This window comes from Macrotis lagotis, chromosome 3 (assembly GCF_037893015.1).
Source record: "Macrotis lagotis isolate mMagLag1 chromosome 3, bilby.v1.9.chrom.fasta, whole genome shotgun sequence".
In the NCBI taxonomy this organism is placed as follows: Eukaryota; Metazoa; Chordata; class Mammalia; order Peramelemorphia; family Peramelidae; genus Macrotis; species Macrotis lagotis.
This window is the reverse complement of record NC_133660.1, coordinates 175,126,112-175,140,946: the sequence shown is the minus strand read 5'-3', so window position 1 is coordinate 175,140,946 and position 14,835 is coordinate 175,126,112. Positions and strand designations below refer to the sequence as shown.

Sequence of the window (14,835 nt, the reverse complement as noted above, 5' to 3'; positions counted from 1 at the left end):
TAAAAGTATTGGAATCATAGATTAGTTCTCCTAGGTCTAATTATCAAATGACATTTGGAAAACTTAAATGGAAGTACTAAGCAAATTTCTTTGACAGTCTATTGTCTTAAAACAGTAACCAGGTATGGAAAATGTTCTTTACATTTTGAAGGACTTCCCTCCCTGCCCCCCTCCTCCCAGGTAAAAAGGTAGCTAAGATTTAGGTTGACTAGGCTTTCTTACAATTGTTATTAGGCACACCCCTTTACAAAATTTAAAGTAAATTTATACTGAAGCAGAAACCAGTGAATTATTTCCTCTCCAAGTATTTTAATTTCATTCACTGAAAACTAATGCTAATTAATTGATTCACTAAACTAGATCTAATAGTGAAACAAAACATATTCCTTCTCCCAGCCTTCTTAAAATAAATAAGGGTTTCCCTACCTTTCTAGTCTCCAGACCTGTGCACAACAGGTTAACAGGAACAACACCTTAGCTTAAGTAACCTTCCTTCCTCTTAATCACAAGAGCTGTGTACCTCTGTTAAACGTTGCACACATCTCTTTATTGGTCAGTGAGCTTTGGCCATTTAAATTCCTTGGAAGCAATTTGCTCAGGGCACCTGGAATGAGTCTGAATGGGTGGGACAAAAAGAAAAGGGGATGTTAAATACTGCCAACTTCAGAACTCTCATCAGCAATTTGGAAATTAATAGAAAACCAACTGTAACTAATGGGTTTTGGGAGAACCAAATTAAATCTGGAAGGAAGAAAAAGGGAGTCAAGGCCTTTGACTTTTTCACAGGGAAGGGAATTTAACTAAACTATTTCATTCACTCTCTAGAACTACCCAAAAGGGAATGAATCATATACAAACACCACCATCCTTGCACAGGAGGGGTGTAAATAACTTGTGTTACTAGGACAGATAAGATAAGGGAAGCACAGATTTTACCCAGAATTGTTCTATTTTCAACAAACTATTTTTCTCGTGCTGATGTAGACAACTTTGGAATACTGCGTTTTACTTATAATCAGTACTAACAGTCAAACTGGTAAGTTTTGCAAGATTGGCAGAAAGGTGGTAACAGAAATCATACTTATAAGCAATCCTCTGAGTATTATTTCTCTGTTACAAAACTCGGAGACCCGATCTTACCTGAAAGGAGTGAAAAAAGGCAGGAACAGATGAAATAAAAACCAGGGGGATAATAAAACATGATTCACGACAATAAAAATAGTCTGTACATAACAACGGTGCAGTAGGCCCCGAAGCACTTAAGCAAAGTAAATAATACTCCTTTTCGAGCAGTTAAGAGAAGGGACCACATGGGAACTCTTTTCCTAGGTTGAATTTTTTAGTACAGCTGGTAGGATAGGACAATTGAATTGTAGAAAAGAGGCAGAGAGGAAAAGGTAATAAAGAACATGCTCCAGAATGTTATGTCAAATGTCTGGGACCTAAGTCCTTCTGAACATGGGGTAAAATAAACACCATGAAATAAAGGTACAGAATAGTAGTTTCCAAGTCTTCTCTCTCTCTCTCTCTCTCTCTCTCTCTCTCTCTCTCTCTCTCTCACACACACACACACACACACACACACACAAAATAAGTAGTTACAGTTTTTTTAGTAGTCTTCTGACTTATAACCACTTTAATGAAACCAGGCAACCTCAACCAGTTCTGAATAAATAAAAGTTGAGAGTAGAAAGAAAGACCAGGAAGATAAAGGGAGAAAATCTGAATAAGTATTTGGGGAAGGGATACATCACCCTCCCCACCAAAATAGTTTACCTAAAAAGACCTAAGAACTGGATACAGTAACAGCTGTTGTGATGAAGTTCACAATATTCATCCTTAATAGTCCTCCACTTCCCTGCTGAGGAAGAAAGTGTCATTTAATTATCTATTCTCTCAAGGTATCATTGTTGAATTGGTCCTCTTCAAAAATAAAAGACAAAACAAGAAGAGCACAACATTTCAAATTAAAATAAGAATCTCAAGGAATTTCTGGAGTATTCAAATTCAAAATGCTGGCAGTATAGTTGACAATATATTTTAAGAACCAATGAGTATTCACTTGTTTGAACTTCATGTATTTTCTACATGATAACATACAGATATGTGCTCATCCTTCTACTAGATTTTAAGCTCTGAAGGAGTAAAATTCAAGTTTTCTTTATCTTTATATCATTACTGTGAATATAATAGATGCTGAATATATTGATAACACTTACTTTATATTTCCCAAGAAAAACTAAAAGAATGCCCAATAATAGGAAGATTTGAAGGCCATTTATATTATTAAGTGGATAACAGCATAAAACTACAGATATGAATAATTTCTAAATAAGATACTACATCACACTTAAAAAAGTGAGATATGATAGACAGTAATCTAAACAATGAATTCAGTCATCTTTCATCATTGAAAAGAAAACTAGAATCTTCCTTTCTTTTTTAGTTAAAAAAATTCAGTTCCTCTTTTCCCCTTAGCACCATTAAGTAAAACCCATCTTTTTATTTTTTTAACCTCTCGACCTGGGAAAAGGACTTCACCTAGTCCTCAGGTGATGAACTTCACTTTCATTCCCCAGTGAAGTAAATCTGGCAAGATCCCTTTTCTTTATATAATCCCTTATTACTCAGGGAGAAAGAATCATCATATGCAAACAGAGAAGGCAAATCTGTGGCTCAGGGAGGGAAGGGAAGGGAAGGAAAGACACAAAAGCAGAAGCTTAGAGAAGAAGGGTTAATAGCACATGCGACAGGTTTGAGTGAAGTTAGGAGACAAATCTGGGATTCAGAGCATGGACCGTGAACTCAAAGGAAAAGGATGGAGAAAGAAAGCAAGCATTGGTGGAGTGGATATGATTTCTCCCTAAAAGGCTATCTCCTGAAGAATATAGAAAGTTTCAATATTAAGATGACTTAATGACTCTGAGGGTACTAACTGTTAAATATTCCTATTCTTCCAGCTCTCATTCACCAAATGGGGCAAATAATAATAATCAATAGATCACAACCGCACCGCATATCTTATCTGGTTATTATCCTCCTCTCTTACTCTGATCTTGCTCAACAAATTAGAACAGATTAAGTATCTTCCCTTCATAGGTCCAAATAGAGACTGAAATCATATGTATACATTCTTAAGCTACATTCTTTTTTTTTTTTTTTTGGTTTTTGCAAGGCAATGGGGGTTAAGTGATTTGCCCAGGGCCACACAGCTGGGTAATTATTAAGTGTCTGAAGCCAGATCTGAACTCAGGTTCTCCTGACTCCAGGGCTGGCGCTCTATCCACTGTGCCCTTTTAAGCTACATGTTTAATGATATCAAAAGATACCATTATCTATCAATTAGTACTGTCATAGCATGACATACTACTAAAAAGTTCAAAAGTGTTATGTGAAACCTGTTCATTTATATTTTGACCAGCTACCATTTAATCAGACAGCATAGTTTTCTTAAAAATAAAACAGAATATTTAGGATAAATTTCTTAGAAGATATAACTCTACCAAATTTTCAAAGACTTGCGCTATTCAAGAAGATTCATTTTAGAAATTATACAAAAAGCATTTTTTTATTTAAAGTGGAACCTTCATGGCAGCAAAGAATGGGAACAAAGAGGAATGGTTAAAAAATTCTGGAACATGAATATAAAAGGATATTACTCCTTGGTAGGAAATGATGAATAAGACAAATAATTAGCTAGGTTGCATAGTAACAGGCCTGGGAGTCAGGAAGACCTGAGTTCAAATCCAATCTCATACAATGACCTTAGGGAAGACACTTAACTGTTTGCCTCAGTTTCTTTCTCTATAAAATGAGTTGGAGAAGGAAATGGCAAACTACTTCAGTATTTCCATCAAGAAAACTCCAAAGAGACACAAAGAGTAGAACATGACTAACAGCAACCACAAAACAAACAGGAAGAGAAAATCTTTGATAAATTGATGAAACAAATTAGAAAATAATATATACAATGACCTCAATATAGAAAGAGCAAAAAACAACAACATAATCACAACCAAGTTTGGTCCCAAAGAAAGGATATGAGAAAACACTTCCCTGACACTGATTCACAAAAGCTGGGAACTAAAGGTATGTAACACTGCATAGAATATCAGATTATTTTGATACATTGATTAGTTTTCCTGAACTTTTTCCCTTTCTTTTTAGAAATTATTTTAAGGGAAGTCTCTCTAAGAGAGTAGAGGAAGAATTAGCATAGGACATGTGGGTGATACAAAAATATTATCAGTAACTACTTTTAAAAAGAAGTATTTTCTGTTAAAAAAAAAGTCTGTAGGAAAATAAGTAAGAAGGTTGCAACCACCTTATTTACCAGGAATTGGGTATTCATAGAATTTTACAAGAGAAGTTAGTAGAAAATACTGTTGAATGACATTTTCAGTGAAAATAAACCATGAAACCATTTTCTAGGTTCCTTAAAAAGGAAAATTTAAATCTATGCTAAATTATTGTAGGATCTCTGTTACCTCTCCTTTCCACCCTACTCCTATTCTCTTTTCCTAACCACAATCTTCAATCCCACCCCAAATTTGGATATACTCTGCTGAGCAGTCCTTGTCTATCAGAAGCTTTTAAATCCAACAATACTGATTCAAATGAAGATGGAGGTTATTATTGTGGAGGTTCTCTACAAATACAAAGTGGAGAATGAAGGTTATTAGATATCTGGTTTTTTCCTTCCTACCACCACTACCACTACCATTCTCACAGTTAGGTGAAAGAAGAAAGAGTTTGGAACCTACATTCTCTAAATCATGCTGTCCTTGTAAACACAGTTATAATCATTGCAAGAAGCACCAAAGGTACAACCAACAATTGTCTTAAGACTTACAATATAAATACATTAAATGATATAATGAAACCTGAAAATAGGGAGAATATTAATAAGAGGAAGAGTCAGAGTCACCTGAGCTAGGCAGACAAAGGGGCAAAAGTGAAAAGAATGCTTCCTAAATGAGGAAAAGAGACAAGAATATTGGGTTTGTAGTAATCCAATTTGGCTGGAACCTAAGTATTCAGAAAAGAGAATAGTTGGAAATAAAGATGAAAAGGCAAATGGGAGCCAGACTGAAGTAGGCCAGGATAAGATGATTAAATTCTTCCCCCCATACATGATTAGAGCAGGGGTCATGAACTTTTTTTCATATATATTTTTACAACTATTTTTTAATGATTGGTTTACTTTACAATCTTGGGCACATAAAAATATTACTCCAAGAAAGTGTCCATTGACTTTATTGGACTACCAAAGAAGTTCATTACCAAAAAAAAAAAAATGGTTTACAATTTCCACATTAGGGATACCATCAAGCAAGGGAATGGCTTGATCAAGCCTTAACCATGGACTTATCCATGCCTTAGGAAACTAGGAAGCTACTTTAACAGTTGGATGATTAGTCTCTTGAAAGAATTATTTATATCTAAGATGGTTCCTATGACTTTTTTTAGGGAAAAACTATAAAAACTATAAACAGGTAATAATTGAAGTCATGGGGATGGATGTTAACTATCAAGAAACAGTTCATAGGCAAGGGGAAAGGGTTTAGGACAGACATTTTGGCAGTATCCTTTAGCTGAAAATGTGAAAGATGAGAAGCAAAAGGAGGTGCTAAAATGAAGGTAGCTGCTGGAATTCAGTGTCTTTGGGGTCACTGCATATTAGATTTGTAATTAATTTTTTGTGAGCAATATAGGATTTCAATGATTACAAATGATTACAAAAACAATCTTTGTAGGAAAGATAAACAGGGCTGTTAGTAAGAAAGTCGGGGCAGGGGAGAGAAAACAGAAAGAGCAGTTTGTATAAGTTGAGGATGGACAAGAGACATCTCCTGAAAAGGATTTCTGGGTCATGGAAGGTTTTTTGGGATTGGACAATATCATCTCTGAAAGAAACCAGAAGTAGTATAAGTGATTAAGGGGTCTGAATAAATCTGTGCTTTTGGTATTCGTTGTTTTATCTCTGCCTGGTCATTTATTTGATTTTTTTCTCCCCATTCTAAAAAGTGGCATCTTAAGATATTAAAAAGATTATTTTCCCCCTCAGGTCTTATTTTCTGGTCAGCCCAGAAAATTCATTTCTTTGAGGATTCCATATTTGCTTTCTTTATGAGTAGAGAAACAAACATATTGCTAGTTTCACTGTTTCATTTTTTCCACACCTTACACTTGAAAGAAAATATCTGAGAAACAAGGAAAGAAGGTAAAATCTTAATCTTCTTAGTAGCGATATTAGCAAAAGGTCTGAATGGAAACGGAAACAGTTTGGCATAGACAAAACAGAGAAGATTTGAATTGTAATCATATCTCACAGTAAGACTAGGGAAGTATGTGGAAAATCTGAACTGAAATGGTTAAGTGAGTCTAACCTGGAAAATAGTCCTTAACTGGACTACAACAATGAAACTGGAAAGAACAAAAGAAAGGAAAAGGGAATGCTGTGAAATTATAATGAACTTGCTGCTGACAAGAGGAGAAAATTCACCTCCTCTCTAATGGGGGAATAGGAGGTGAGTGGATGGAAGAAAGGATTATAGGTGTGAGATATTAAGTTCCCAGCTCAACTTTACTGAGAGGCATGAATCTTGGGCTAAGAGAGCACCCTGCGATAAGGGTACAAGGACAGAGGGAGCTTAAGTCCTGACCCTGATATTAGCAAGACATAACTAATTCAGGAGAGTGACATTATTTCTCCAAACCAGAATTCCCTCATCTGAAAAACAGGGACATTGTATTTATGTTATTTACTTAATAGAACTGTTGGGCAAAAATAAAAAATTACATATAATATCATACTTAGATAATGTGTATTATTATATATGAATATGTAATAATTATAAATTTTATATAATTACATAATATATTTGATATGTAAAATATTTGTTAACATTACAGAATTATCATAGTTATTATGCAATTGTCATAATTATTGTTATCTAGGTATAAAAGGTTTAAAGACTAAGCAATTAAAAGATCGCAAGGGGAAAGTTCAGTTTAAGTAACCTATTTTCAAAAATTCTCTGATCCTAGAGCAAGAAGGGACCTCACAGAGATCACTAACAAACTTTTTTTAAAAAAGGATCTGCTTTATTGTTCTTCGAACTATATGGATGTCAGTTATTATAATAATTATTATGTAATTATAATAATACACAATAATACAGCAGGCCTCTGCTATTAAAAAAGGAAAAAGATCTTTTATTATTTGAGGGCAAATAAGATACATTTACATACATGAAACACATGGATATATAATAAAAGATCAAAGATGTACATTGGCAGTAGTAGTGAAGAAAGAACGGGCTGGAGTGATCACAGTAAAAATCTCATGTAAGAGATGTGACTGGATGTTCAGAAGCACACTTTCCAAAAGCTGATCTAAATCTCTTAGCATCATTTTCTCACTTTTGTTTTGGAGAGAGTAGGAAAATGTGACATTAACAGTGGGACAATATCAAGCATCTCTGTTAGCCAAGACCAGGGGAAAACTGCTAGAAATGTGGAGGACAAATATTGGTCCTGATTTTCAAAAAGGAAATGTGTGTGGAGGCAGGAGTGGAGTTAGGAGAATGGAGGGTACACAGACCAGTGAGTTTGACTTTGATATCTGTCAAAACTCTCTATATAGGAATTGTTGGTAGACATTTAGAAAAGAAAGCATGGCTTCCCCAAGAAGCAACCATGTCAGATGGACCTCATTTCTTATTTGAGACAATTACAATTGAGAGGATCCCAGCTGAATGAGTGGATCAGAAGTAGTCCACAAATATAGACTTTTATTTCAGCATGCTATCAAATCTGCCAAGGACAGCAGAAAGTAGCTAACATAGTGAATGACTTGAAGATCTCCAAAACATCAACTGGCTATTATGTTGATTTGAAACTAATAAAATGAAATTTAATGACGACAAATATAATGTTCCTAATTCTCCATGACTCTTATGGGAGGCAGCTGTGACAGAGAAGAAAGAAAACTGAATTTGGGTTCAAATCTTTGCTCTAATGTTTACTACCTGAATGATCTTGGGCAAATCAGTTATCCAAACTGAGCCTCAGTTTCCTCACTTGAGGACCATATATGTGTAATGCTTTTTTTACATTTTTTATGAACCTGGGGGAAGCTGAACAGTCCCAGGATCAGAACTGTCAGTTCCCTTTATGTCTTTTAAGTTGTTTTTTTTTTTGAGGAAATTAGGGTTAAATGACTTGTCCATAGTCAAACAATTAGCAAGTGTCTGAGTCTTCATTTGAACACAGATGTTCCTGACTCCAGGGTTAATGCCCCATCTACTGCATCACCCATCTATCCCTCCCTCTATATCTATAATCATAAAGTATATTACACGGGTTAAAAAAAAAATCAACTTCAGAAAAAAAAAGGGAGGGGGGAATGACAAGAAAGTAGTTTACCTGATAAAAGATCTGGGAGTTTTAGAATAGCAAACTTTATCTAGGGTGATCCAGAGTCTTAATATGATTTTAAACTATTAAATTTAACACCCTGCATGTGTGAACAGTGTATTATGTCATCCCCAAATCTTACTGTGATCCTAGCCTACATTTAGGAGGCAGAGTAGTACAGAGGAGGCAACATGGTATAGCTGATCCTGGAGTTGGAGGATCAGGATTCAGATCAATGGTGTCAAATTCAAATCAAAATGGTGGGCCATTAAACCTTCCTAAGGGCTACATATTGACTTAGAAAACCATAACATTAGTTATGTTCTACTGTATTATTGTTTTGTAAGTCAATCGTTAACAAACATTTATTAAGCACCCATCAGACATTGTGCTAAACACTGTTAAATATTTTTCAACAATATTTTAATCTAATATAACAGTTGGGACGGTTGCAAGAAAATTGCCATCTGTCTGCACCTCTGGTTCAAATCACACCCTCTGATGCTTACTCTCTCTTAGGCATGTAATAAACTCCCTGGACTTATATCCTCAACTGTAAAAATGAGATGATTGGAGTAGATGGGCCCTTCCAAATCTAAAACTATAAGACTGAGAAAAGCCAGAATGAGAAACATGATAACCCTTTGAAGAAAGCTATTACTAATCTAGAAAACATCCAGAAAAGAAAAGGATCAGAATTGTAGAATTAGATGAAACCAGAGTAAATTTAGTTCAAACTCCTCATTTATAGATAAGAAGATGAGACTCAGTGAGGTTGTATAGGCACAGAGTGAGGAATGGAATCCAATCCTCCTGGTGATCTATCTATCTATCTATCTATCTATCTATCTATCTATCTATATCTATCTATTTATCAATCAATTAACTGTGCTGGTGCCTTTGGCCTCCCTTGTTGTCCCGTCACAAAACATACTTCCATCTACCACCTCCAGACATTTCCCTATCTCTCATTTTCAGCTCCCGGCTTTCCTGGCTTCCTTCAAATCTCACCATTTACAAAAAAAGTCTAGTCTTTCTGATCTCCCTTAATGGTAGAACCTTTCGTCCGTTTCTTATATATATCTACTCTGTAAACACTTGTTTGCAACTTCCATTTGGGCATTACTTGAGGGCAGAGATTTTTTTTTTGGGGGGGGCAGCTTTTCTTTGTATTCCCAGCATTTTAACACAGTCTCTGGCAGTGCCTATTGAGTGAAGAGGTGGTTTCAAAATTATGTTTTGGAAAAAAATGGATTAAATGAAAGAGATATTTAACCTAAACAATGGAAAATTTAGGGGGAAAGTGATTGCTGTTTTTAAGCCTTTAAAAGATTTTCTTGTGAAGGAGAGAGATTAAACTTGGTCTGTTTTATCCTAGAGGTCAAAACTACAGGGAGAACTTGTACAAGGGAGATTTGAGCTTGATATAAGGGAAAAATTTCTAATAATTAGAGCTTGAATGCACTACCTTAGGAAACAGTATCTCTCTTTGGGGCTACAAACAAAAATCTGGATGATTATCTGTCAAGGATGGTGGAGGTGAGAGGGGATGGATTCTTTCATTAGGGTTGGATCTCTTGCCACTCTGAGTATCCATGATGCCAAGATATTGAGCTCTTACTCAGTTATATTTTGGGGCAGCAGCTAGGTAGTGCAGTGGAAATAGCACTGGGGCTGGATCAGAAAGACCAGAGTTCAAATCTGGTCTCTCAAGATACTTACTGTGTGACTGTGCAAATAATCCCTATTTGTATCAGTTCCTCATCTGTAAAAAAGGGATATATTGAAAGAAATGGCAAACCACTCCAGTATATTTGCCAAGACAAAAGTCCATGGAATTACACATTCTGACATAACTGAATGACTTAACAATAGCAACAAAAACTTCAGTTTAGTACTTTTAAAAAAAAGTAAAATCACACCAAATAGAATGGCACTACAAAGAAGAGTTCTATATAACAAAGATAGCTGTCAATCTAAATGAAGTCCCATATGTAATGGGGTCCTTCTTGTTTCTTGAGGATGAATGAGTTTGTTCCATAAATATTTTGCTTTCTCTGGTTTTTGAAAGCTCTATCTGTTGATTTCAATACTGAAAGTACTAGATTGTGGACTCTGAAGTTGAGAAGGTAGGTAGAGAGCTCAGCCCTAGATAAGCTATATATCAGGTGACTTTTTGGTAACTAATTAACAGCAACTATTACCATTTCCACCCCAAATATCCCAATCACCCCACCTAGAAAAACTCACAGAATGCCCCAAATCACTAACCAAAACAAAGCAGTGCTCCAAAAGGCACAACAATCAAGAGGAAAGAGGTGAAGGTGACCCCCTAAGCAACTTGGTACTAGATGTACATTTTTCATTTGTTAATTCATTAAAGAGAGGCTGGATATCAGTTCTACCTTTTGTTTAACTTCTTTGGACTGGGAATGCGTTTTTTTTTAAATGCAATATATTAATCATACTACAATTATTCTGGTTTCCGAGAAGCTAAGAAAATTTGCACTCACTATCTTGGAAGTGAGTACTTAAGAGAAGGGAAAAAAAATCTTAGGTTCAACACTTAAGTTTTATTAAGTAATATAACTTTCCCAAGATCACATAGGTAAAAACAATCAGTCAGAATTTGAATTCAAGTGCATTTTATACTACAATGCCTTTGCTCTAATAGCTATATAATTATTATTGAAGTCTTTATCATTGCTGAGAAAGGGTTAACTAATTTTGTCATCCAATAAACAAAGTACAATTAGGCAGCTGGGGGGGCACAGTGGAGAATGCTGGGTTCAAATGAAGGAAAATCTGGATTCAAACCCTACCATGAATATTGACCAGTTGTGTGGCTTAACCTTACTCTCTCTCTTCCAGTTCTAAATTTGTGATTGTAAAGCATTAGCCTTATCTGATCTTCTTTATTCCTTTTAGTTAATTTTGCAATAAAAAAGATTTTAAAATACACTTCTTAGAACTCCAATTCAGTAGTTTCTCAATCGTGTCAAGTGAGAAACTCATTCTTAGGACAATCTAACTGGAATTATGAAACTCCAATAGCTGAGTAGTCAAAAAACCCAGCAATTTTTATGATCACGAAAAGTCCACAATGGTACAAAGTACACAGTGTTATTGAACATTTGGGGCCCAGGAATCATGATACAAGGGGAATTCTGTGGAAAATGAGGGTTTTTCAGAACCAGAAATCAGACAAGTGAACAAGGCTAGAGAGCCTGGAGAGGGCTAAGTTAGGGGACCTTCTTTATCTTCCCAATATCATCTGAACCAGAAGTAATGCCTAGTGTGTGACAGTAAGGAAACTCACTTGGGTATTTGATAACCATCAAGTACTTCCCCTATGTCCTAAACAGGCAAATCTGCCTTCCATCTTCATAGAAAGACTGAATCTAGGTTCTGAACTTTAATGCTACTACCCCCCAAACCTTACTTCTTCCTGTTGAAAACATAAGACTCACATTTGCTCCACCCTTGCCTTGCCAGGGCATGAGATTAAGCCATCAACGCCAATACAATACCTCTTTCCCAAAGCAGAAGATAGATGAGTTAAATGGAATCACTTAACCACTGAGCGGTTATTATTATAAACAGCATCATAGAAAAAGTCCCAGCTTTGCTCCTTCAATCTCATAAGATAATGATAAATCATTACCTTTCTAGAGTCAATTATCTCACTAGAAGAGTTGATCTCTTTGGTCTTCCCCTTCCATTTCTAAATTTTATGATCTTTAACCCACAAACTGCAATATGGGCTAGAAAGACATCCAGTCAAACTACTTTTTCCCACCCACTGCATCTGTCCTCAGGCCACTTGTGGTCCAAATAAAGAAATAGTCTATGTCCTCTAGGGCAGCCACATCAGAAGTCCATCCTCTTAATTCTAGTTTACCAATTTGTTCTCACATAAGGTGCTTTGAAAAATCCAAGGAAGCACCAAAAGACATCCCCACCCCAACTGTGTTTCCTTACCACAGCTGCACCCCCCACCCCAGTCCTTTTATTCTGTTTGCCATAGCCTAGAGCACTCCCTTTGGAATCTGCCCCAAAGCTATAAAACTATTTATACTTGGCATCTATCAATAAAGATCATCTTGCCCATGACCCAGAAGGCAAGCCATCCATATCTTCTCATTGTTTATTTGCAACTCTTCTGAGGTCTCACTAATATTCTGTATATATACATACATGAATTCACTTATTGTGATTTTCTAAAACCATTCTTAAATTTTGAGATCCCACTGATTATAACTAATTGTAGAGAAAACATATTTTTAGTATATCTATTGGAGATACACTAAAATCAGTTGTTCAAAAAAATTTAGAAAATTCCAATTTGCATTATACAAATTTTATATATATAATATTATACATGATATTTATAAATTATTAATATAGAAATCTGGAAAGCGCAGATCAAGGTGAAAAACAATCTAGTGTTACTCCCATATTCTTCTGAATTATATTGTCTTTTTATTATTTTTTTTAGGGTTATTTTTTTTTGGCAAGGCAAATGAGGTTAAGTGGCTTGCCCAAGGCCACACAGCTAGGTAATTATTAAGTTTCTGAGACCGGATTTGAACCCAGGTACTCCTGACTCCAAGGCTGGTGCTTTATCCACTATGCCACCTAGCTGCCCATCCTTTTTATTATTTTAACCTGTCTTCTTCAAATCAAAGACAGTTCCTTCTACCTAAACTATGTTTTACAGTATACATAATGTTAGTGGACACATTAATGATTCCTGAACTTCATCCCTAGCTCCCTAGGCTCTCAGAGATGAGCTTCCATCTTATCTCTTTCAGGTCTGTCTCTAGGATACTTCCTGTAGTCTTGTTGTCAAGCCCCTTCTTGAGTGCCTTCTCAATTTTTCTAATATTCCTATTTATGTGTCTTCCTGGATTCTTTTATAAAGGCATATTAGGTCAACTGTTGTCTTCAATTTTTACCTAGACTTGCGTTACTAAATTGGGTGCTTCAGACAAATTGAGATTTGAGAAAGAATTTTACTTAGAGGTCATTGTCTCCCACTGAAATCGGGCTAAACAACATTCTTTTTTTTTTTTTTTTTTGCTATTGGACTCCAGGGACTTTGGAGGAGCAATGATTTTGCACTTAAATCCAATTTACTTATAAGTCAATACATCACTTTCCTGAATCATTGGTCCTTTTCAGGAACAAAGGATAAACAACAACATATGTGGGTCTTCCCTCATAAGAATATAAGCTCCCTGGGGCGGCTAGGTGGGCAGTGGATAAAGCACCAGCCTTGGAGTCAGGAGTACCTGGGTTCAAATCCGGTCTTAATAATTACCTAGCTGTGTGGCCTTGGGCAAGCCACTTAACCCCATTTGCCTTGCAAAAAAAAAAAATTTTATATATATATATATATATATATATATAAGCTCCTTGAGGACAAGGACTGTCTTGCTAGCTTAGATTTGTATGCCCAGTCCTGGTACTTATTAGAGTGCCTATAAAGGATTATAGTAAACACTTAACTAAATATTCTGTCTGTCTGTACATCTGTCCATCATTTTTTCCTCTAAGCCAGGAAATGTCAGAAAATGGTTTTAACCCAGGGTCTTTGACTCCAACTATCTAATAACTGTGGTCCTAGAATTAGAGCTTTTCAAGTTTGTCTGTATATACATTTGTGTAATGTGTCTATGTAAGTGTAGATAGAAATATATCTACATATAGGGGCAATTTAAGAAAGCTTAAATTAAATTAAAATTGGTAATGGACTTCATCAGAAGTAAAAATAGTAGTAATAAATTATATGGATTTTCATATACATCCAGATATGTTCACTTTTCTGCATCTGCTTACATCATATGCAAAGATGATCACTCTTCCCCTTCTAAAGACATTTCTACTTTTACTAAATGGGGGAGTGATTCCTGGAAAACAAGTTATGATCTTATGTTAAATTAGGAATTTCAAAATGTGTTAACAGGTACAATGCATTCTGACTGTTAGAGTACCTGAGTTCAAATGTGGCCTCAGACACTAAATAATTACCTAGCTGGGTGGCCTTGGGCAAGTCAGTTAACCCCACTGCCTTGCAAAAAAACTAAAAAAAGCTTATGCATTGGTTCTGGAAAAACAGATTTTGAATTTCCAAAACAGCTGATTTCTCTCTCATCAGATCTCAAATACTTAGTTAACCCTATTAGATTGTTAGTTTCTTTAGATAGGATATCTCATTCATCTTTTCAGCCTTCCAGTGTCTCTGACATTCAGAATTTATTTTGACTGACTCATTGAATAGGATATCTCATTCATCTTTGCATCCTTCCAGTGTCTCTGACATTCAAAATTTATTGACTGACTCACTGAATGAAAGGATGATTAATCCAAGAAAAGTCAAAATGGCAGTTTGTCATTACTGTCTCTATATCC

General features: G+C 35.5%; 1 protein-coding gene across 16 annotated transcripts in view; it reads right to left on the bottom strand.

Moving 5' to 3' along the window:
* RBM47 (RNA binding motif protein 47) overlaps positions 1 to 14,835 on the bottom strand; it is a 156,528-nt gene that overhangs the window by 42,934 nt on the left and 98,759 nt on the right. The window contains exon 3 of one of the 16 annotated variants that reach the window (XM_074229576.1): positions 427 to 615. The exons of 14 other annotated variants lie outside the window; for them this stretch is intronic. The gene's annotated coding sequence lies outside the window, so the exon portion shown is untranslated. Of the gene's footprint in view, positions 1 to 426; positions 6,821 to 14,835 lie in introns of those variants that run through there. One more of the 16 variants, XM_074229580.1, reaches the window with a different exon arrangement.